We start from the raw sequence: 24,455 nt of genomic DNA on the forward strand, positions 1-24,455 counted from the left end.
AGACATGGGTGCCCTCTGTGGCACAGACATTTGTGGCATGAGATATCTAACTGGCACAATTGACTGAAGGTTTGAATTTGAGGAAAAGGCAGATGAAGAATCACAGAAGGGGGCAGAGGAAAGAGGACCGGGGAAGAGTGTGATGCATGAAGACTGGAGATCTAATTTCTTGATTTTTTTTTAGCTACCATTTGTCTTTTCATTTTCGCCAATGTAGAAAAAAGCAAGGAAGGCTTTCTCATCTCGGGTTCCTGAACTGCAAGTCGAACATCATACTCTATTTCGGCGTGAGCTGGCACTTCTGAATAAGAAACAGCTGTGGCCTTTCTCCTCTCTGCAAGAAAAAGGTAAGCAGGAACTTTTACGAGACGTATCGGTGAGTGGGTTTTGATTCAGTCTGTGCTTTATATCCGGAGGCTCCAGTGGCAAGCCAGTGACCTAGAATATGTGCGAGGGGTCAGAGTGTGTTCAAGAAGGGACTCTGTACTGGCAGGGTGGCCGTGAGAACAGGAGAACAAGGACTGGTTGTTCAGTTCCCTTATATTGGGATGTTGAGCTGGTGGCCCTGATCCGCCACCGTTTTCCTCCTGCAATTCCCCCCCTGAAATGTTTTCATTTCTAGAGTTCATGTACACTTCTACTGTGTTTTTATTCTAGGAAATTGGCTCCCTGGAGTGTCTCGGAACAATGAAACAGAATCACCAATGACGGATTTGTCAGACGGTAATTAAAACAATGAATGAAAACGGCAGTATTTAATGGGCTACATCAGGCTTTCTCAACCAAGGTTTTGTGAACCCCCAGGGCTTCTTGATGGCCCTGGGCGGGTTTCCTGAATGGGTGGGAGTTAATTAATTTTTTATATATTGGAAAATTGTTAAACCTTTACCAGGTGACACTGTCCCTCCCAAACTGGCCAATGATGGGCCTGGAGGGGATGGGAAGGGGAGGGGCTCTAGGTGGGCATGTCCCCAGCTCTGCTTCCTAACCATATTCTGCATGATTGCGCCACTTTTGAGGTTCCTCAAAGACTGAAAAACTCTCTGCACAGCTAAATTTTGCACTGCCGCCATGAAATTGCGTACTATGTATGTGGATCAGAAAATTTATCTCTGATCTAATTTCAAAAGCACAAAGAGCCGTTTGTCACTGGCAACTTAAACTATGTTTTAAATATTGAATGTGACATCTTAAAGTTTTTATGTTGTCAGATCTTTTAAAATTTTTATAGTACTATTACTGTTTTTTCTCTTTTTTAAATTGTCTTAGTTTTTAATTGCTTGTATTTTAATTTTGGTCTGAATGACCGTAAATAAATATTGAATGTGTCAGGGGTTTCTCAATGGTAAAAAAAGGCTGCGCTAAATAAATTGAGGGTTTTTTTTTTAAATACACATACAGGGTAATAGCTGTTTCTCTATAAGTCACAGAACCATAGAATTGGAAGGGGCCAGACAGGCCATCTAGTCCAACCCCCTGCTCAATACAGGATCAGCCTAGGCATCAAGATAAGTATCTTTGCAGCCGCTGCTTGAAATCTGCCAGTGAGGGGGGAGCTCACCCTCTGCAGTATGAGCTGCAGTTCTCTTAAAAACTGTTAATTTGTTCATGAGCCAGCATGTAGTGGTTAAAGATTGGTAGACTCTAATATGGAGAACCAGGTTTGTTTTCCCACTCTTTTCCTGCTTGCAGCCAGCTTGGTGACCTTGGGCCAGTCACAGCTCTCCTAGACCTATTCTTCCAGAGCTGTTCTCTTCTACAGCTTCACCTCCCTCACAGGGTTTATGTTGTGGGGAGAGGAAGGGAAAAGGGGTTTGTATGCCACTTTGGGGAAAGGAAGGGAAAGGGGCTTATAAGGTGCTCTGGGTCTTCTTCAGGGAGTGAAAAGCGGGTTATAAAAAAGCAGTTCTTCTTCCTCCTTTCCCTATCTTGGGAGACTCAGGGTGGTTTACAGTAGAATAAAACATATCAAATGCATATGAAAATTATATTTGAAAAGATGTCTGTCTGTTTGAGGTACAAGGGAGGGCGGTATCAAAATGCAATAAATAAATAAATACAATGTTTTCGTGGCTGCAGGAAGAGTCTGAGAGATTCTTCTTGTAAAGGCCATTTCCCCATGTTGGACAGCATGCAGGATCAAGAGCTGATGTCTATGATTATACTTTGAAAAGAAAGGGGATTCTTTCCCTCCCTCCCTTCATAACAATTCTGTGCAGCTTGTATCAGTTGATTAAAGCTCATGCCGTTAATCAGTAAAGATGGCTTTAATCAGGTGTCAGCCTTAATCTAAATCTACAAGGCGGAATTAAAAACCCAGGGTCCATTCCAGGAGAACACCTCGGCAGGACTAAAACCACAAGGAAAGGCCTCCCAAAATGAGATGTGCTTGAACTTCCCTTTAAAAAAAACGTACAAAGAGGCCAGAAGTATTTCCCATGTCAAGGAGTTCCATAGGAAACGTCCCTTGAGGCAGAAAGTCCAGGGAAAAAGAGGATTTCCCTAAGACACAATATCCTTTTGAATGGGTGAGATTGAATGTGGGAAGTAAAGCAGGTGTGCCACCCACAATCCCCAGCCCCTGTGGCTAAAAGCAAGGAAGTAAACAGTAACAACTCCTATAATGGTTATAGTGGATGAGCGATAGGGCTGTGAATGTCTGGCATAGGGTAGGGGTTGGACTAGATGACCCAGGAGGCCCCTTCCAACTCTATGGTTCTAATGCAGTTTTGTTATAGCCCGCTTCATCTTGGGTGTAACTTTCCCCAATAAAGCACGTGCAGCCAGGGGTGGGGGGGGGGAGACAAATCCATAGGGAGGTGGCTAGAGATCTCATAGAATTACAACTAATCTCCAGGCTATCGGGATCAGTTTCTCTGGAGGAAATGGCAGATTCTATGGTCTGATTCTATGGTGTAAGGCAGATTCTATGGTTTTATACCCTGCTTGAGGGCCTTGTCCTCCCCAGGCAATACCACCAAAATCTCCCAGAATTTCATAATCTGGAGCTGGTGAGCTACCAGTGATAACCCTAGGGGCTGGGTACTAGGCTCGTGGATAAGTCAATATAATCACGTAATGCTGGGACATCTCCAGGCCCTTCCTGGAAGTTGGCACTCCTCCTAGCTACTCTGACAGGGGAGAGGCTCGCCCTCCTTTCAAGCAGAGAAAGAATGCCAGGGATTGAACTTGGGGCCTTTCTGCACGCCAAGCAAGTGCTCCATCCTCCGACCCAGACCCGTCTTGTTGGGCTGAAAAAACAGGAGGTTTGACCTTGAGCCGTGCAGATTTCCTCGGTTTCTGGCTCCCCTGCTCGGCCTCGCCTCGCCTTCCAAAGCACAAGAGCCGGGGGGTCTGACCCTCTGCAACGGGTTGCTGGGAGAAATCGACTGCCTGCCTCGATCCTGTTTCCCCACATTTGATTCCCCGCCAGGGTTTCCCAGCAATGAATTATTTAATTTTCCTAATGCGCCACAGGAGCTTTGAGTCTCTGGCTTTCGGGCAGGATTGCTGGTTCTCAGTGGCTCGGATTGCACCTTGGCCTGGCCAGCGCTCGTTGGTAACTGATCTCTGCCGAGGAGAATCCTCCAAAGGGTTTTCGGAGCCCAATGAGCTCAGCGCCGTCTCTGTGACCTTCCGCAGGACTCGTCTCTGGTGTTACTCCCGGGGTTTCGGTCTTTGGCCGGGGAGAGCAAAGATCTCGGCTGATTGCTTTCAGAGCAACTGGAGCCAGAGGGTAAGATGACGATTGCCATTGACATGTGAGAGTCCCAGATGCTCATAGAATCATAGAATCATAGAGTTGGAAGGGGCCATACAGGCCATAGAATCATAGAATCATAGAGTTGGAAGGGGCCATACAGGCCATCTAGTCCAACCCCCTGCTCAACGCAGGATCAGCCCTAAGCATCCTAAAGCATCCAAGAAAAGTGTGTATCCAACCTTTGCTTGAAGACTGCCAGTGAAGACTGCTCAGAGCGATTGCTTTCCGACAACCCTGCAAGGCGGTTCATTTCTTACCCGCATTGCGGGTGGGGGAAGTATGGCATTGAGCAGGGGTAGTCAAACTGCAGCCCTCCAGAGGTCCATGGACTACAATTCCCAGGAGCCCCCTGCCAGTGAATGCTGGCAGGGGCTCCTGGGAATTGTAGTCCATGGACATCTGGAGGGCCGCAGTTTGACTACCCCTGTTCTAGAAGGACCTCTCTCTTCCTTGGCTCTTTGGCATTTGAGCTGTAGCTTGTAGGCAGCTCTGTTTACTCTGGAGGCAGCAAGAGGGGCCCTCCTTCCCACCCCGCCCCCAGTCCTGCAAGAGGCTGTTCTCCGTGCCAAGTTTGCTTTCAGTGCCTCCTGCTGCCTGCGAGGCCCGCACCTTTCTGCCGGAGGCTCCTTCCATTACGCTCTGAAGTGCTTTTCCATTTAATAAGCACTTAATATCTTAATAAACTTTTATTGAATGCATTAAAGGGAGAAGCTCAGGAGCACTCAGCGTTCGGGCGCTTGTCAGGGAACGCTTCCTTGGCGAGTGCTCTTTAATCAGCCCCAGTTATAATTTATTCACGTCGAAAAACACTTGGGCGCGACAGAGATGACCGGCCCTCGTTTTGTCCCACTGAACGGAGAGCGACTGTCGAATGTTTGCTGATTGTTAAAACATCCATTCCAGAGAAACTTTTTGGGAGCCCAAAGCAGGTGATCAGGAGCTGTGTGGGATCTGGGCACTTTCTCTGAAAGATGCACCTCTGCGTGGAGGGGCTCTGCCTTGGAAAGAAAGGGATCCTTTCTCAGATTTCAAAGCTGCCCTATATGGAACCAGATCCCTGGACCACCCTGCTCTTCAGGGTCTCAGGACAGTTTGGTGTAGTGGTTAGGAGTGTGGACTTCTAATCTGTCAAGCCGGCTTTGAGTCTGCGCTCCCCCAAATGCAGCCAGCGGGGTGACCTGGGCTCCCCACAGCGCTGATAAAGCTGTTCTGACCGAGCAGGAATATCAGGGCTCTCTCAGCCTCACCTCCCTCACTGAGAGTCTGTTGTGGGGAGAGGAAAGGGAAGGCGACTGTAAGCCGCTTTGAGACTCCTTCATGTAGAGAAAAGCGGCAGATAAAAAACAACCTTCTTCTTCAGTGATATCAGGGCTCTCTCAGCTTCACCCACCTCACAGGGTGTCTGTTGTGAGGAGAGGAAAGGGAAGGCAACTGTAAGCCACTTTGAGACTCCTTCATGTAGAGAAAAGCGGCAGATAAGAGCCAACTTTTCTCCTCCTCCTCCTCCACCTCCTCCTCCTCCTCCTCTACCTGGAGATGTCAGGGACAGAAGCAGGGGCCTTCTGACTGCCAAGGAGAGGTTCTTCCAGTGAACAACAGCCTCTCCCCAGTGAGGGTTGTGTGGAAATTCTTCATTTAATAGTGTTAAACTTTGGTATTCTACCTAGAATTAATTGCTTGATATAACTGTGATAGTGCAGTGGCCACCTATTGGTCAGCGTCAGTAGCCTCACTAATGGTTATTTTTTATGCATTTATTTTTCGCGTCAAATCCCATTTGACCTTGGGCCAGTCACAGTTCTTTCAGAGCTCTCTCAATCTCACCTATCTCACAGGGTGTCTGTTGCAGGGCGTGGAAGGGAAGGCGACTGTAAGCCAATTTGAGACTCCTGCAGGTAGTAAAAATCAAAGTACAAGACCCCAGCTCCTCCTCCTCCTTCTTCCTCCTCTTCCTCTTCCTTCAGGGTCTTGGCAAAGCAAAAGAGCCATATGCTTAAACTCTGGCTAACGTGGCATCTGATCTAGCTGCTGCTCCACTAATATAACCATTCAGATATTCAAAGCTGGGCTACCCCGTTATGCCCACTGTGAATTTTGGGCAAAGCAAGCCCTAATTTGTATACGGCCCAGGCATTCTCCCCCTAGTCTTTCACTCTGATCCTCCCTCTCTCCTCCACGGCTCACCTTCTCTTCCCTTCCCCTTCCCAACTGCTAGAGGAGATTACCTGCCAGCAAGTGAGAAAGAACGGGAGGTATAAATCACACAGGAGGAGGACGTGAGGTTATCCAGAGTCTTCTTTCTCTTGCACTGAATCCCGTCCATTTGTCTTGGCAAGTAAACACAAGACAGGGAGCTGTTCAAATTCAGACTCACTTACAGGGCCACGGGCTTGTCTGCTGAACGGCAGGGGAGCGCAAGTCTTTTGGCTTACATACGAGGCACACTCAGGATTGAACCTTGGCCCTGGGCAGAATGGTGGTTCTTGACCTCTTTGATTTTTGATCATGAGCTCTGCTTCTGGATTTATTCTCACGAACTGGGAGCTTCATGTTCAATTACTCTTATGCCACCAGCTAGGCCTTATTACTGTACTGTACGTGTGCACAGAGTTTATTTAGCCGCTGGTGAAGACTCTCTGGGTTGAAATGCGTTTAGTCCATGGCAGGGGTGGCCAAATGGTGGCCCTCCCAGATGCCCATAGACTACCCTTCCCGTGAGCCCCTGCCAGGATGATGCCAGCAGGGGCTCATGGGAATTGTAGTCCTCGGACATCTGGAAAAGCCACCGTTTGGTCTCCACTGCAATAAAGTTGCCTTGGACCAAGAACGTGCTGAGGATTCCGTAATGGGTTCCTCTTCCGAGGAGGTTCTCTCGAACTCACAGAGCTGGCATGTCCTGTGAACTTCATGATCAGAAGAGGCCCTGATGCAGTGATGTTTAAGGAAGTAATTACAACCTTCTCATCTGCATTCTGGTCTATGGCCACATAAATAAACTCGTACGTGTACGCCTTCTAATTGAACATACAGTTATTGAAAATCGGCTTTGGTCTGATCGCTTTCTGCATTAGGAAATGCAGATCTCACTATGATGAAATGGTTTAAGGCAGGGGTAGTCAAACTGCGGCCCTCCAGATGTCCATGGACTACAATTCCCATGAGACCCTGCCAGCATGGGAGTTGTAATCCATGGACATCTGGACGGCCGCAGTTTGACTACCCCTGGTTTAAGGAGTGCCTTCCAGATATGCGACGCTATGATGTTTTGACTAAGATTCTGCGTCTCTGTAACGTCGCATCTTTGATGGGGGGAGATCTCATGCAAGCAGGCGCAAGAGTTGCTGAGAATGTTTGCTCTCTTTGCATAGGTTTGAAGCGATCAATGCCGATCCCATGCTAGGTCAGACGCTCCAGGGCTGGCCTGGAGACCTTGGAGTGGTCCTGGAGATGGAATGAAGGAGTGGCATTATTGCATTGGTTCAGGCCTCTAAGCCTTCAGACATGATGGGGACCTATAAAGCCCTGTGTAACCCTCTATTATTTGCACAGGTTTTTGCTGAACAAGAATTCCCCTATGACTATGTGTTTACGCTGCAACTAAAATTTAAGAGAATCATAAAAAGGTTTTCCAGTGTAGCGTGTTTTAGGCAACTCGTATCCTTGGCCAGGATTGACAGATTTGAGCCAAGGTCAATAATTCTAACCAGGTTTATTCCTCCCCCACTTCGCTCAGGTCCGAGAGCAGCCAGTAGCCACCAGGTCTCAAAAGTCATGGAAGAAAGCTCTTCTGACGCTTTGTGATGACCTGAAGAACTCTGGGAAATGCCCCTTCAAAGAAATGCCCAGAGAAAGGACAAGAGGCCTTTGGTGTCATTGGTGATTTGCCAAGTTGCAGAAAACCCTGTTGAATTTTTGAAAATATCGGTGTCACTTTATAGGCGGCTGGCTGACAATTTGCTGTTTCACATTCCACAGCGGGGTCATTTTAAAACCGCAAACTGGCTTTTACGGTGCCCCTTTTATGGAGCGTACAGGATCATTCTGTGTGTTTTCCTTGCATGTGTTAACACGGCAACTTTTTTGAAAAAGAGAACTCCCCCTCCCTCCCTGCCTTATCTCCGCTGACGTTTATTGCCTCGTATATCTTTGTACCTGTCGTTTTTGCATCTGTTGGGGCTGCTGGGTCTTTTTTATTAACTTGCAGGATGTCCCGTGGCTGATGTATATATTAAATATACCACAGGGGCACAACTTCGACACCGCTGTGCCTTTCTTTATATGTTTTCTAATCTCCTTTCAGCTGCAAACTCCGGTCCCGATCTCGACGATGCAACTGGCAGAATTAAAATCAGATAAGCATTTAGCATCCTCATCCTGTATATTTGACTTTGGCGATGAACCGAATCCATTTGTTTCTTTCCATGCTGTGTCACGACAGCCCCGTAGCTCATCTCGGGGAGTCCCTGATCTCCACGTCTTCCAACTTAGACCGTAGCAATGCTGCATTTCTTAAAAGCGGGACTGTAGAATATACAAGAAGAGGTTGCAGCCTGATTGTGTGTGTGAGCGTTTCAACCAGAATTAAGGGCGGAACCAGGAGTGGGTGGGACAGGAAGAAGAAGAAGAGTTGGTTTTATGCCCTGCTTCTCACTGCCTGAAGGAAGTGGCATGCAGTCGCCTACCCTTTCCTCTCCCCACAACAGACACCCTGTGAGGGAGGTGAGGCTGAGAGAGCCCTGAGATTACTAAAGAAGAAGAAGAGTTGGTTTTATATGCCACTTTTCTCTACCTGAAGGAGGCTCAAAGCAGCTTACATTCGCCTTCCCTTTCCTCTCCCCACAACAGACACCCTGTGAGGGAGGTGAGGCTGAGAGAGCCCTAATATTACTAAAGAAGAAGAAGAGTTGGTTCTTATATGCCACTTTTCTCTACCCGAAAAAGTCTCCAAGCGGCTTACAATTGCCTTTCATTTCCTCTCCTCACCTCAGACACCCTGTGAGGGAGGTGAGGCTGAGAGAGCCCTAATATTACTAAAGAAGAAGAAGAGTTGGTTCTTATATGCCACTTTTCTCTACCTGAAAGAGTCTCCAAGCGGCTTACAGTCGCCTTCCATTTCCTCTCCTCACAACAGACACCCCATGAGGTCGGTGAGGCTGAGAGCTCTGAGAGGACCGCTTGGTCAGAACAGCTTTAGCAGTGCTGTGGGGAGTCCAAAGTCACCCAGCTGGCTGCATGCGGAAGAGCAGGGAATCAAACCGCTGCTCTTAACCACTACACCATGTTGAGTTGGGGAACGACCTCAGGGGAGCAGAATGTTATGGACTCCCCCTTCCAAAGCTTGCATTTTCTCCAGGGGGACTGATTTCTGTCACTTGGGGATGAGCTGTAAAACATGGGGATCCTCCAGTCCCACTTGGGGCTGGCACCCCTATTGCAGTGGCCAGAATTACTTTGAGCTAACGAGAACTTTGCTGCTCTGTGCAGGTCCTGGCACCCACCTCCCTGGCTGCTAATGGAATCTAGGGGGCAGTAGCTGCCCTCCATTGCTGCGTGCTCTTATTGAGCTGACCCCATCTAGCCGGACAAGACTTGCATCCAGGGGAGGGCCAAAATGCATTAAGGCCGGTAAGGGGTGGGCCGCGAGAGGGAACTACTTAAGGACGCTACCAGGCTTACTCAGCAGCTGACCACAAACTTGGTCCCGAAAAGCTGGGGGATGCAGAAGTGTTTCTGGCTGGAGCCTGTGGTCTTTCCGGGAAGAGCAGGGGCTGTATAATGCATCGGCCCCTTGGAAAAGGATTCCTGCACGTACCTCCTGTTCATTTCTGCTGGAGTCTTGCTTCTTGGGGACTCTTCTACGCACTGCCATTGGCTCCATTGACCATGGGCAGTCCCTGTTTTTCTGGGCCCTGTCCCTGGTGAGATCTTCATTCCTATTTTTTTTCCTTTTGAGAGGTATTAGGGTTGCCAGCCTCCAGCTAGGGCTGGAAGATATCCCGAGAAGCGTCCCTGTTAGGAATTCTGCTGCTGTTCTGAAGCAGCTGCACTGGCTTCTGGTTGGATTTTGGATTCATTTCAAGGTGTTGGTACCGACAGTCAGGGCCCAGTGTATTTGTGGGACTGCTTGACTATGCCCCCAAAGGACACTAAGATCGTCCAGTTTTAATACAATAGCAATCCTCGACCCCTCAAAAGAAGTACATCTGGCCTCAACCAGGGCCAGGGCCTTTTCGGTCCTGGCCCCGACCTGGTGGAATGAGCTCCCGGAGGAGCTAAGGGTCCTGATGGAACATCTGCAGGGCCTGCAAGACAGAGTTTCATCTGCCAGGCATTTGTTTGGGGTCATTGAACATCTGGACAGCTCGGTTAGCATCATCTCTACCTGGCTTTCTCAACCAGGGTTTCGTGAAGGCCCTGGAAGGGTTTCTTAAATAGGTTGAAGTTAAAGATTTGTATATTTAAAAAAAAATTGTTAAACATTTATCAGGTGTTATGACCACATACGTCATGTCAACATGTTCTTCCCTCTCAATATGCCCAATGATGGGGTCTGAAGGGGGTGAGAAGGGGAACGGCCAATTTGTCAACGGTTGTCCCTAGCATTGTCCCAGTGCCTCCTTCTCTCCCTGCCTTCCTAGGCTCTTGCTAACTGTTTCCCTGGGCTCTTTCCTTCCCACGCCTCTTCTTACAGCCTTGTAGGACGAGCAGCTCAGCCAGTAGCCTCACAACAGAGCCCCTTCTGCCTCTCTGTGACATCAGGGCAGCCTGGCCAATCACTGTTAGAGACACTGTATTGTCCACCCCAAAACCACCTTCCTTGTTACAACAGAGATGACTGTCTTGATATTGCCCTTCCTGCCATTCGAAACATTCAGTCTGATTTCTTATGCACCTCACACCTCTGGGCTTATTTGATGCTGTATGAGATTGGGCACTTCTTAGAGCAGCAGGATCTTTAGAAGGAAATTTGAGCGGGGAAAGGGGAAGGGGGAAAAAAAAGCAAACCCAAACCCCTAGAAAATGTATTTTTTTTTTAAAGGCCACCCAAAATTGAACAGCGTCTGATGCAGTTGATTCTCTCTGCAGGTGCGTCGATCAGAGATAGCTGCCTGTTCCACACAAAAAAGGAGCAGCTCTTGGGAAGGATTTGAAATTTCTCAGTGTATTAGAACCTTATCAGAACGCTGCAATGAGGGGAAAAGATCTCTGCAATCACCTTTCTCTATTTTTGGATACAATATTGGAACAAGGGAACTCGGGCATACGTCTTCCTCCGGTTGATCAGGGACTGTCTCTGTTTTATGCTCCTTGGTAAAACCCCGCAATTGTTTCATCTTTATCACTACTTTTTTGGGAAATGATGTTAATGGTCATCTTTTTGCATGGCTATGTTCCCTCCATAGTATCTCTAGGTATCAAGTCTCCCATTTTCTAGTGTACATGTGTGTGAGCCAGCTTGGTGTAGTGGTTGGGAGTGCCGAGTTCTAATCTGGTGAGCCGGGTTTGATTCCCTGCTCCCCCACATGCAACCAGCTGGGTGACCTTGGGCTCACCACAGCACTGATAAAGCTGTTCTGATCAAGCAGGAATATCAGGGCTCTCTCAGCCTCACCCACCTCACAGGGTGTCTGTTGTGGGGAGAGGAAAGGGAAGGCGACTGTAAGCCGCTTTGAGCCTCCTTCGGGTAGGGAAAAGTGGCATCTAAGAACCAACTCTTCTTCTTCTAAATGCATGCGCATAAATGCTCACCACAGTTTCTTGCCTGCTGCTTCACACCCTGCAGTTGTGGGGGAAGGGAGAGCAATCTATCAACAAGTTGTATGTCAGGTGTTCTGCCACAGAACTTCATGTAAAAGGTCCCAGGTTCTTTCCCTGGCATCTTCCAACAAAAAGAATGGCTCTGAGATCTTCAAGCCGCAGGTGGACAGATACTTATTCTGGATGCTTGAGGCTGATCTTGCATTGAGCAGGGGGTGGACTAAATGGCCAGCATGGCCCCTTCCAGCTCTAGGATTCTGTGTGCTCTGAGATTCTGGTGAGCAGCTGCCAGCATAGACAAGTACTGACTTAGTCTAATGGCCTGATTCAACATAAGGAAGCATCATTTGTTTAGGAAGCGCAGAGTGCAAATGCGCTAGAAAGACGATGGGTTGATTCCGATGGGTGCCTTGATGCGACTGAGGAGATGACATCTGGAGGGCTGTTGTGAAGAAGCCCCTCTTGAACATGTCAAGGGCAAACCAGGCTTCCCCTGTAAAAAGGTATGCCTTTGAAGGGTGCAAGCAAACAACTCTTTGAACCTGCAGAGAGTTGAACCAGAAACAAAAGGGATGGTATTGATTCAAAAGAATTTTCAGCTAAACCTCCGGAAGAAGTTCCTGACAGTGAGAGCGGTTCCTCAGTGGAGCAGGCTTCCTCGGGAGGTGGTGGGTTCTCCTTCCCGGGAAGTTTTTAAGCAGAGGATAGAGATCCATCGGACAGAAATGCTGATTCTGTGAACTTAGGCAGATTGTGATTCTGTGAGCAGAAGGGATCATGTTGGTGCTTGACTCTTGTGGCCCTTTCTGGCATGGCCAGGGAAATTCGAAACACCACTTTGGGGTTGGGCGGTGAATTCTGCCTGGGGTTGGACTAGATGACCCTTCCAACTTCATAAGTCTATCATTCTATGAACCTGGATTTGTCTTCTCAAGGCCGGTCCAGCCGAAGGATGCGGGAGTTTTGCTTCCCAAAACATGACCAATGAACAGAACTTGGGGACCAGCTGGGCTTTGAGGTCCATGTTTGACCTTGCTTTGGGGTGATCTTTGGCCTTGTGCCAAAGGGTGGGAATTGGAACAGTTGCTTATCTGCTCTGTTCTCTTTTTAGACAGCTGCTAATAGTACGAGGAGGCTAAATGAGGTCTTCCGCTGTCAGTCACCAGGTACTAATAGACTCCGAGTTTCCGGACATTAATTTGTACCGTAATTAAGCGTCAATTGGCTGCATTTACCATCTCTAATGCAGTCATTGTTCAGCTGTTTGAATCTAATAGAACAGAGCTCGGTTTTTTTGCTTGTGTGGTCTGCGGGGAGATGTTTGCCCCTTTCGTGTCTCTTCTTTTTGGACTGTGGATATTCAGAGCTATTAGCTTGTGAACCCCAACTCTAGAGCGATTGACAGGATGAGAGATTCTTGTGAATCACTTTTGTGGCACCCTCTCAAACTGGAGGTCGGGACCTCTTTGGTGGTTGAATGACCCATTCACAGGGGTTGCAGCCAGGCAATCAGCTTGGTGGAGGGCGCCATCCACACAACAGCCTTGCGGGGTAGATCGAGATAGAGCGTTCGTCTGTCTGGAGCAGCAGAAAAGAGCAAGATCGGCATGGTGGGACAGGAGGCAGAGCTGAACCGAGAAACCCCGGAAAAGGTGGGTGGGGCTGAGAGAGCTCTGACAGGACTGCTCTGTGAGAACAGCTCTACCAGGGCTGCGACAAGCCCAAGGCCACCTAGCCGGCTGCATGTGGAGGAGCAGGGAATCAAACCCGGCTCGCCAGATGTGAAGCTGCCACTCTTAACCACGACACCATCCGGTTTCCTGTAAGTCTGTCCCTGTGTGAGCGAACGCACTCCGAACGCTTTGTACTTCGTGCTGTAACTCAAGTGCTGACTTTTCCCCTGACGGTTGCGTCAGCTCTACAAAATGGCCAGGAAAAACACCGCACTTGCACAAACTACCTGCCCTGAGTGCTCTTCAAAGTCTGAATGATGGTTAACTATTTAACAATAAAACAAAGTTTGAATGCAGGGGTCCCTTGAAGATCAGCAAAGTTTAATTCTGGGGAAAAGATTTTGTGCTTTTGTACACACTTCTCCAGGTGCAGGATGTCGTCTTCAGAAGTACGTCTGCACAGGAAAGTTTTAACTTTGCTGGTATTAAACTTCCCCCTGAATTCACACTTTGTCCTGTTGCTTCAGACCTACCTGGCTACCCACCTGAATCTTCTATTGTTCCCCAGGCAAATGGAGTCTCGCTCACAGTTTGGCTTTGCCGTGTCCTTTCCTGGCCTCCCTGCATCTTCCACGCTGTCCCTTTCCCATCCTGGTCTTCTTCCCCCGCCCCTTCCATTTATTATGATTGTGTTTGGGGCTTCAAGGTCTAGACGAAGGCTATTTAAAGCATCTGGGGCAACTTGATGACATTTTTGTGCCCTAATTATGATCCAGCTGACGCTTTTTGATCAGCACTGTCTGAGGCAAGCGTCACAGTTCCTGCCAGAACACATCGCCTTTGTTTGTCGTTCACAGTTTCCGCCTCCATCACACGGTTACCCAAAGCCATTAGTGCGTCTTCTCCCCCGGCCGAAACACGACTTTGACATTAGCACCTGAAGACCGTAGGCTCAGCGCCTGGCTGGGCTCAGGTTTATTTTCCTTCTCCTCCGTTGACTTTAAACCTCCTCCATGGTTGCTCTTGCTTGGTATTGGGTTGCCAGCTCTCTGGGTTGGGAAATCCCTAGGGAGTTGAGGGGTGGAGTTTGAGGAGGGCAGAGTTCAGGGAAGGGAAGGAGAAGAAGAGTTGGTTCTTTTATGCCACTTTTCTCTACTCAAAGGAATCTCAAAGTGGCTTACAATCGCCTTCCCTTTCTTCTTCCCACAACAGACACCCTGTGAGGTAGGTGAGGCTGAGAGAGCCCTGATATTACTAAAGAAGAAGAAGAGTTGACTCTTATATGCCGCTTTTCTCTACCCGAAGGAGGTTCAAAGTGGCTTACAATCACTTTCCCTTTCCTCTCCCCACAACAGACACCCTGTGGGGTGGGTGACACTGAGAGAGCCCTGCTATCACTGCTCAGTCAGAACAGCTTTATCAGTGCTGTGGTGAGCCCAAGGTCACCCAGCTGGCTGCATGTGAGGGAGTGTAGAATTGAACCCGGCATGCCAGACTAGGACCTGGCATGTCACCATATCCTAAGTACGCCTGTTGTGTCCATCCTGGACAGATAAAATAGATTAGGACTCTCTCTCTCCTGCACTGTCTGGAAATGTAGTTCCTTGATATATCTTAGTCGGAAAAGGACTAAAGAAGTCTCAGTGTATCTGCTTGCTGTTTTCCCCTTACCTGCACTCTCTCTGTGGAGCCCAGGGCCTTGAGCCGTCTGCTAACTTTAGGGAATATTACCCTGGCATGTTTTCCCAAAAGCACGTGGGGCTCCCTTAGTGCACATGCTCAGCGTGGGCATGACGGTTTTCCGGAACCTGTATGTGAGCTTTGTATACTCTCAGTATCTCAGCACACTTTACCTGAAGTGGTGCTCATTTCTGGCAGCTATCTCTGCCCTCCGCTTGTGTCCTGCCCCCCTCCCGTTGCTTGCTCCCCTCCCCGCAATCTTTCCAAGAGGCTCCAGCAGCAGAGAGAGACGAGAAACACCAAATATTGTCCTGAAAGTGTGACAATCTTCCTGCAATTTTAATGAGCTTGTTAAAAATGCATGGGGGCAGATTGCCTTTCTGGACAGGGGGAGCTAATTGGGTGGTGTGTGGTCCCATTAGCTGAGCAAGCAGATGGGACGGCAAAAGGGAGAAAGTCTCTCTGTCTCTCTCTCTCTGTCTCTCTCTCAGCTTGCAGTCGCAAAGATGTACTCAAGATGGTCATGGCCACTGGGTAATCACAGCAGCAAGAAATCAGGAATGACTTGGCCAGCCTGCAGATGGTGACCAGGCGACTGTCTCTTTTCATCCGGAAAAAGGAAACCAGACCCTTCTGCCCTGCATCTGGGCCATGTTTGTGTCTTTACAACCTCTGGCTCTTGTGCAGGCCACTGTCTTTCCTCTGCATTGAACAAACGAAGAAACAAACCAATGAGAAAGGCTTGTGAGCATGTGCTGAGCTGAGCGGCTTCCCTCTCTGGTAAGGAAATGTTTCAGCCCTGCTGTTTGAGCATAGGGCAACCAACCCTCCAGCACAGGCCTGGCGTTCTCCCAGAATTACAATTATGCTCCAGGCTACAGAAATCAATTCTCCCAGAGAAAATGGCTGCTTTTGGAGGATGGAGTCTACGGTGTTGAATTCCTCTTGAGCATCTTCTCTGTCAACGTGGAAAGTCCGTAGGGTGAAGTGGCTAAAATTTGCTTCACATGAAGCCAGTTTGGTGACCTTGGGCCAGTCCCAGTTCTCTCAGAACTCTCTCAGAACTCTCTTAGCCCCACCTTTACCCCACATTAGGGAGAGGAAAGGGAGGCAATTGTAAACCTTTTTGAGATTCCTTTGAGTAGAGAAAAAGCAGGGTATAAAAAGCAACCCATTCTTCGTAGAGTGGCAGGCTCTAATCTAAAGAACCAGTTCAACCCCCCAATCCTCCTCCACATGAAGCCTGCTGGGCGACCTTGGACCAGTCACAGTTCTTTTAGAACTCTCTCAGCCTCACAGGTTTCTGTTGTGGACAGAACAAAAAATAGAGATTGTAAGCCACTTTGAGGCTGCTTCAGGTAGAGGAAAGCAGGGTATAACAACCAACTCTTTTTCTTCTTGAGACGTTCGTAAATTTATTATCTGTGTGTGTTGAATAGGGTTGCCAATCTCCAGCTGGAGCCTGGAGATCTACTGCTATTACAGATGGCCTCTAGAGCAGGGGTAGTCAACCTGTGGTCCTCCAGATGTCCATGGACTACAATTCCCATGAGCCCCCTGCCAGCAAACGCTGGCAGGGGGCTCATGGGAATTGTAGTCCATGGACATCTGGAGGACCACAGGTTGACTACCCCTGCTCTAGATGACCACTATCAGAAAATGGCTCCTTTGGAAGGTGGACTGCATGGTACCAGACCCTGCTGAGGTCCCTCTCCGACTCCAATGCCACCCTCCCCTGGTTCCATGCCCCGAATCTCCACGCCTTTTCCCGTCCAGAGTTGGCAACCCTGGTTTTGTCTGAAGAGGAAACTCCCAAATGATTTCTGGTTTTATGTCAGGCTTTAGATCTTCTGTCAGGACAAAGGAAGGGCTTGGCGGAAGCTTTACCAAGCCTCTCCGCCCAACAACACATCATGAATTCTGGCCAGTGAGGTCCCGGTGCCTCCGACACGACTCCCTTCTCGACAGTCATGCAGCAGCTGTGGAAGAGGAATTTTTAAAGGGCACAGGAGCTAGATTTGGCTCTGGATAATGCCGCGGGAGGAGGGGGAGGGACGCCTGCCTTGCATCCAGTGCCATTTCCCTGAGCCAAAACACCCCCAAGGGGAGTCGTTTGCCCATTTTTTGGAGCAGCAGGTGCCAACTCTAAAGCTGCTGCCAGTCGGAGAAGACACGGCAGAGGCGGAGATGATCCATAGGATCTGACTAGGGTTTTAAAAGCGTCCTGGCTTAGTAACAGCCCGGACGGTATACTTGGTAGGCCGGGACTGGGTTCGAATCCCCATTCAGTCCTGAAGCTGCCTTCTCAGACCGTTTCACTGGAGGTTTGCCAACTCTGGTTTGGGAAATGCTTGGAGATTTTGGGGGGGTGGATACTGGGGAGGGTGGGATCTCACGCCACGCACTCCATCCTCCAAAGCAGTCACTGTCTCCAGGGGATTTTATCTTTGTTGCCTGGAGTTCTGTTCCAATTCCAGGAGTTCTCCAGGCCCCACCTGGAGGCTAAAGCAAAAAACAGAAGACCCATCAGCCACTAGACACACTGGAAAAGGAAAAAGCTGATGTGGACAGCCACAAGTTCAAGAATTCTTTATTAGAAGAAGATAAGAGCCAGAACGAGATCCGGATGGGGCAAATTCCTAGGTCTCCTCCCATTTATTTAGAGTCTGGGCCAGCCAGGGGAGCAGATGGATGGAGAATGTGACTCTCAATCCCCAGCGCTTGTTATTCCAGCACAGTTTGATGTTTTTCCGCTTTGGGAAGGAAACCCAGATTGTCATTACTGATCGAGCAGATCCCCGCTCAGTAATAGTGGATCCCTGCTCCGATCGGAGCAGATCCCTGCTCGGGATGTGAGCGTCCTGCATAGTGCAGGGGGTTGGACTAGATGACCCATGAGGTCCCTTCCAACTCTATTATTCTATGGTTCTATGATTATAAGTGACTTTACCTGGAGACCCAGCAAAGAAAGCACACTGTGGTTCTTTCGGAAACCCTTCTCCCCTACATTCGGCAGCAGCCTGGCTGTCTCCTCAGGAAGCAGGAGGAGCCGTTGGTGGGGAAAGGGATCTGGACTTTGTGACTCATTAGGAGCAATTAGACAAATGAGGAATCAAGGCTATATTGGCTTGCCAAGGCAAGACTGAGCAGAAAGCTTTTCTGGGGTAAGAAGTGGTACATGTGGGTGGACACATGAGGGATTGGTGTGGGGGAAGCAACATGACATGGATTGGAGAACCTGCAAGACACCGTCAGGTGCATAATATGAGCCAGTAGCTACGAATGACTCGTGGCAGCTAGCCAAGTTGCATTTTGCAATGTGTGGAGGAGGCAAATTCTTTATCAAGTCACTTACTCACTGTGATGGGGAGGAATTTCTTTCCAGTCTTGAAATGGCTCAGGCAGACCCTGAATAGCTATTCAAGGGGGGATTAACTTGTGGAACCAGGTGGGATGATGTTCCACTCAGAGTGGAGTGGCTTAAAAGCAGCAGATTCTAAGCTCGAGTTTGATTCCTCACTCCTCTTCTCCATGAAGCCTGCTGGCTGTCCACCCCCACCTACCTCACAAGATGCATTGAGGGGAGAGGAAAGGAAAGGGGATTGGAAGCCGCTTTGAGACTCCTTAGAGGAGAGACAAGTGAGAGTGTAAAAACCTACTCTTCTGGTAAACAAAGATATACTGCCTATGAACATGGAGGTTCCATTCTGGGAGCATGACGAATAGCTTCCTCCTCTGCCGGTCTGGGCCAGTGATTTTAATATGTCGCACGAATCTGAGCGTGGCCTTTGCTGTGTTTTGTGGCAGGGAACTGCGTGGTTCGATTGGAAATGTGGGAAATATCTCAAACTGTTGGACCTGGCTATGGTTGCCAACTTTGGGTTTGGTAAAACCTGGAGATTCGGGCGTGGAGCCTGGGGGAGTGAGGTTAAGGGAGGGGATCTGTTTTCTCCAGGAGGAATGAATGAATGAATGAGCAATTTCTGTGGCCCAGAGATCAGTTGCAATTCCGGGAGATCTCCAGTCCTCACCTGGAGGTTGGCAAGTGACCCCTAAACTCAAGACTGTCCTCTACAGAGGCCCTGAGAAGCCTAGCGCCTTGCTTAGCAGCCTCTCAGCACCCCCAGCCCTCTGCTCTGCCTGGAGAACAGCTTCTTGCTAATAGATGCTAATGTAGGGAAATTGCACCGGCTGCAGGAAAGGCCGGCCCGGGAGAGTCACTGGGAGCCCAGCAGCAGCCGTTTCCTGTTAGCTGGGCTGTCTAAACGTCACTTCTCATTACGGATGGTGGGCTTCCAGGACGGGCAAAGTTGCAGAGCAGAGAATAGAGAATCTGGAAGAGAGGCCCGGGCGTCTGTCTGGGAGCTTGGCGATGATTCATGCCCCTGAGGTGGTTGTGTTTTGCCCCCCATCTTTGCAGCCAGATTTCAAAAGCTCTGCCTGTGCTCTCCGTTCAGCTTGTTGTAAGCACAAACAGGCTGTGTCTCCCCTAGGGTTGCCAGCTCTGGGTTGGGAAAGACCTGGAGACTTTGGGGGTGGGCAGGATTTGGGGTAGGGAGGGTCCTCCGTGGACCCCCACCGAAGCAGCCATATTCTCCGGGGATCTAATTGGACCTTGTTGTGGGGGGGGGGGATGCTCAGGTGGAATGCCGGAACTCTGCCCTGGCCTCAACCATACGCCTGGCGGAAGAGCTCCAACTTGCTGGCCCTGCGGAAAGCTGACAACTCCGGCAGGGCCCTCAGCTCTTCCGGGAGCTCATTCCGCCAGGTTGGGGCCAGGACTGAAAAGGCCTTGGCCCGGGTCGAGCAAAGGTGGGCCATCTGGAGAGCCATAGTCTTGTCCTCCCTGCCTTAGAGGAAATGGCCATGCTGGAGACCAGCCTCTGTGACATCATCCGTCATCACAGCTCCTTCCTTTTCCAAAACCCTGCCTTCTCTAGGACTTACCCAAGCTGGACTTGTCTGCCCTAGCCTTAATGCGATGAATCATTGGCACAGTGCTTAATAATCCATAAAGTTCCTGCAGCCCAGACACTGTTGTGAGTCCTTTGTTAGCAAGTGGCACGCATGAAGTCTCAAGAAGTAATGCATACCCCGGGGGGGGGGGGGGAGCGGGGAGAGGAGCCCGCTGTGCAATTCTTTTTGCACGCTGGCATCAATCAGAGCATCCTTTGCCACTGGATTACTAGGGCCTATTCAGCTCCTCATTTCTCTTTCTGTCAAGTATCTCCAGGAAGCCCTTTACTCCCAGAGAAATCATTGCCTTCCACCCCTTCACGCCTGCTTGATTGTTAGCGTCCCGTCTGCCCCTCCGATTTCATTCCCTTTTTCAGAAGAAGAACAAGAGTTGGTTCTTATATGCCGCTTTTCTCTACCCAAAGAGGCTCAAAGCGGCTTACAATCAGATGGGGGTGGACGGGTAGGCTTTTTGCTCGATCAAGGGAGACACTTCTGCCACCCGATCCGATGAACACGGGTCCTGCATAATTGACCGTCGGTTCTGGGTCCCACTGGAGAACGATGGCACAGGCGGGGGGCTGCATTTGGGGGGAGGGTTTGTATTAAGAGGCACTAAAAGCTCGTTAGCTGATCAATAATTCAGTCCCTGCATCTGCTGGTGGGGAGGGGGCAAAGCGCCCTGCAGGTTATGTCACTCCTGGCCAATTGGCGCAAGGGGGTTGTGTGTGTGTGTTTGTGTTGAGGATGCATATCTCTTCTCCCAGTTATGAAATATATATCCCCCTATCTATTCAAGGAACTTTGCCTTTAATAGCTCCAGCATCCCCTTTAAGGTTGGGCAGGTGGGGGCAGATCAACTGGGCCAGGGTTGCCCTGTAAAGTTTATAACTGAGACATAGTTTGGAGCCAGTATCTCTAGGTCAGGGCTGAGAATCAAGATGGATCTGGCCCCCGTGAGCCATGTTCTTGACAGGTTCTTGTTAATTGTGTGTGGGACCCAGGGTCCAGGTCTAGCTCTTGGTTTTGCTGATTCCCACCAGCCGTCTCTGGACGCTTCCCGTAGAGAGGAAAAGCGGGCTCCTGTATTCCTGCCAAGCCATCCTCCTGTCTGAGCTTCCCCTTCTGGAGCTGAGCCGGAAAGTCTGATGCAGACACTGAAAAGCCATTAAAGAGATAATCCAATTGTACCAGCACTTTAGCTCTCCTGCGGGGAGCCGTTGCGGACCAGCTCAACTTTCCTATCAAATGCATTTTGACTTGTCTGGTTGTAGCTGAGCCATGAGTGACCGGGTAGGCACCGTCCAGCTGGGTGGCCGGACCGGGCAGACTAGGAATGACAAAACGGCCCTGCTGGGTCCAATGCAAATGGTCCATCTAGCCCGGGATTCTGGAAAGAGATTGCTCAGAGGTTGCTATGGGGTTTTGCATGGGTGGGACAATGCCCCCATAGGACTTCTGGGTTGAGGGAGGCTACTGGGCACTCCAGCCATGAGTAGAGTATTAAAAAGCTATCATGCATGGGTGTTTCCCTTCACTTTCACCATGCAAGTCTGTTGGGATTGCTTTTTCGTTCTGCATTTCTCCTTGCCTTCACCCTGCTTGTCCATCAGGTTTGCCTTTTTCCTCCCTTCCTTGCTCAGTTCGATTTTCAGTCAGCGTTTCCCTGGATTTTCTGAGAGTGGTTTTGTGCTGATTTCCACCTTGTTTTGCTTCTGAGCTGAAAGTAATCCAAAAGCATACAGATTTGTGATGCAGAATATAATGGAGAGTATAAGTTTCCATTACATGCCAACTTTGTGCTATTGAGCTTTATGCCTGACAGCCTGCCAAAACAGCTAAGAGAATTCTTTTTCTATGCAACAGCAGCGGCAAGGTTAGTAGTAGCACAAAGATGGAAACAAGCATTGATGCTAGAAACAGAGGCTTGGATGAGCAAACTGGAAGATCTGGTCTCAACGGCCAAACTATAACAAGTCTACTTCAAAGAGAATTCCCCGGAAGGTTTTTGGCATCAATGGCAGGGCTTACTGGCCAGCCAATAATTATATTTAGGAGCGACAACAGAATGAGCAATAAACCGTAAGAAAGAGAGACCATAGTTAAGATCTATCAATGCTACCTAGTCTCTCCCAAGCTTCTTAATCCTATATTTATTAGTACATGATTACAAAAATAAAGGATTAAGAAGCTAGGGAGAGAATAAGTAGCAATGATAGATCTTGTTTTACCTATGGGGTCTCTTTCTTACGGTGTCTCTCAAATTCACAATGGGGGCGATGGAATTCACTCATTGAATCCGATATTTTCCCCCTTCTAATATGCAGAGTTGGGCATTATATCATCACGAGGTAGTGTGATGTTATCACAGGTTAGCACGATTTTGTGAACGAACCAAATCTGGCTTGTTTTCTTCTTTCTTTCCTCTCCCCTTTAGATCACTGGAATCCGGTACCTGTGGCAAGTACAGATCAGGAAAACAACAACCACAGGAGCACAAGTGAGGAACAAGAGCTTCCTGATAAATCTCTCTTGAAGTAAAGATGATGAAAAGGAGGCTAGAAAACTGGCTAAAATAACAAAAAGGTGGGTGTACATGAACTCCAATGAGCTGTATCAAAGATTTCAAGAGATGTATTTTATTTCAATGTCTGAGACAGGCATGTTTTTTCCTCTTTAACTTGTATAATCACTTTTGGAACTGAATTTTCCTGCGTGAACCAGGGAAACCTACTTCTAAGGTGCATTGAGAGTACATTATCCACTGTGTGTGGGAGACCTGAGCTCACCACCACCATGGCATGGGACCTGATCAAACATAGGGGAGTGCCGGCCAACTCTGGGATGGGAAATATCTAGAGGTTTTTTTTTGGGGGGGGGACTGGAGAAGGCTGGGATTTGGGGGTGGGAGGGACTTATGTGGGGCATAATACCATGGAGTTCACCTTCCAGAGAGGCCATATTTTCCCCAGACGGACTGATCTTGGTTATATCTGAACGGTGTCTGTGCGGACCAGGCTTTCTCAAACAGGATTTCATGAACTTTAGGGTTTCTTGACTGTCCTGGAACGGTTTCCTGAATGGGTGAGCGTTAATTTTTTAAATTATATTTTTAAAATTTGTTCAACATCTATTGGATGATATGACCATGTCAACCCCCCAGTCCAAATAGCCGGGGTGGGGGGGGGAAGAGGAGGGTCCACACATGGGTGTGCCCACAGCAATGCTTCCCAACCGTATTCTGCACAACCGTGCCGCTTCTGGGGTCTCCTGAAGCCTGAAGAATGTTTCAGGGGTTCTCAATAGTTAAAAAGTTGAGAAAGGCTGGGATGGGGTAGGGGGTCTCCTGGAGGCTGTTTGCTTTCATACCTCACTTATTGGCATCCTGAAGTTGGGATACACCTAACCAAACTGAGTTAGGAATGGCCTTGGGTGAGTTTTTTTCTCTGACACGGAAAGAGAATTCCATTTGTTTTGGTCCTTCCAAAACCTGGTCATTGTGTTTCCTCCACCCCCTCTAAAAAGAGCTTTTGATTCCTAGCTTAACAATAGTGAGACAAATGCCAAGGCAGATATCCCACTGGTCACTTCAAAAACGGAGCAGAAGTTGCTGTGTTTCAGGACCTTACGGCCTACTCTCCCCCACCTCTCTCCCCTCCCCGCCTGCACCCCCCCCCCCGGTCGGTCAGCATTGCCTGCTGCGCATCTCTCCTTTTGCATCCTGGCACCTCTCTTGGCCGTGCTCCCTGCTGCAGTTTGGATGGAGCCAGCCTAGCAGGTGTTCTGCTCCGAGGCAGACCTGCTGGCGGTGCCTCTTCAGAGCCGGAGCTAATGAAATTACTGCGTTCGGCCCATTAGGGCTCTCCCGAGGGAAGGGGGTGATTGGAAAATGGCTCTCCTCCTCTTCCTCGGGCCCACGGGGGACTCCTTATTGGATTAGAAGTGGGCAGCAAAAGGCACCTCTTGAACAAAACGCGGGGATGGAGAAGAAGGGCTTTTCATTTTCGGTTTATTGGTCTTTTTTGGAAGGAGGGCGAGGAAATAGAGAAAGCGGCAAAGGGGGAGGCAGATGAGGCCAAAAGGATTTCTCTGCCAGGGCTGGCGGAATGGGAGACCGTTGTGGCGTCCAAGTTGGCGAACTGATCCGAAAAAATAAATAAATAGCACAGGCAGCGAGCTGCCAGCCCTGTGAAGGGCAAGGTCGTTTCCTTGTGCCGCCTCCGCAGTTGGTTTTAAAAAGCTGTGCAGCTTCCAGTGTATACCCAGGTTTGGGTTGCTGGTTGGAAAATTTCCTGGAGATTTTAGAGGTGGAGCCTGCGGAAGGCGGGGTTTGGGGGAAGGGAGGAACCTCCTAGGGTTATAACGCCACAGGGTCCATCTTCTCCTTCCTCCAGGGCAAACGATATCTTGTTGTCAGATTCTGCCTGCCTGACTTTACCTCGCAGGGTTGTTGTGCGGAGAAAATGGAGGGAAAGAGAAGCTGCTTTGAGACTGTATTTGGGAGGAAGATGGGATATAAGTGAAAGAAAGGAAATAAATGCTTTATGGCAGGGGTAGTCAACCTGTGGTCCTCCAGATGTTCATGGACTACAATTCCCATGAGCCCCTGCCAGCAAACGCTGGCA

At 49.1% G+C, this 24,455-nt stretch overlaps 1 long non-coding RNA gene across 1 annotated transcript; it reads left to right on the forward strand.

The window, feature by feature from the left end:
* The first annotated feature begins 324 nt into the window (after nucleotides 1-324).
* On the forward strand, nucleotides 325-22,569 carry LOC143824918 (uncharacterized). Its single transcript, XR_013226911.1, has 3 exons — nucleotides 325-347; nucleotides 658-723; nucleotides 22,268-22,569. It is a non-coding gene; the product is annotated as an uncharacterized LOC143824918 (long non-coding RNA).
* The last annotated feature ends 1,886 nt before the right edge of the window (nucleotides 22,570-24,455 follow it).

This window comes from Paroedura picta, chromosome 15 (genome assembly GCF_049243985.1).
Source record: "Paroedura picta isolate Pp20150507F chromosome 15, Ppicta_v3.0, whole genome shotgun sequence".
NCBI classification, from domain to species: Eukaryota; Metazoa; Chordata; class Lepidosauria; order Squamata; family Gekkonidae; genus Paroedura; species Paroedura picta.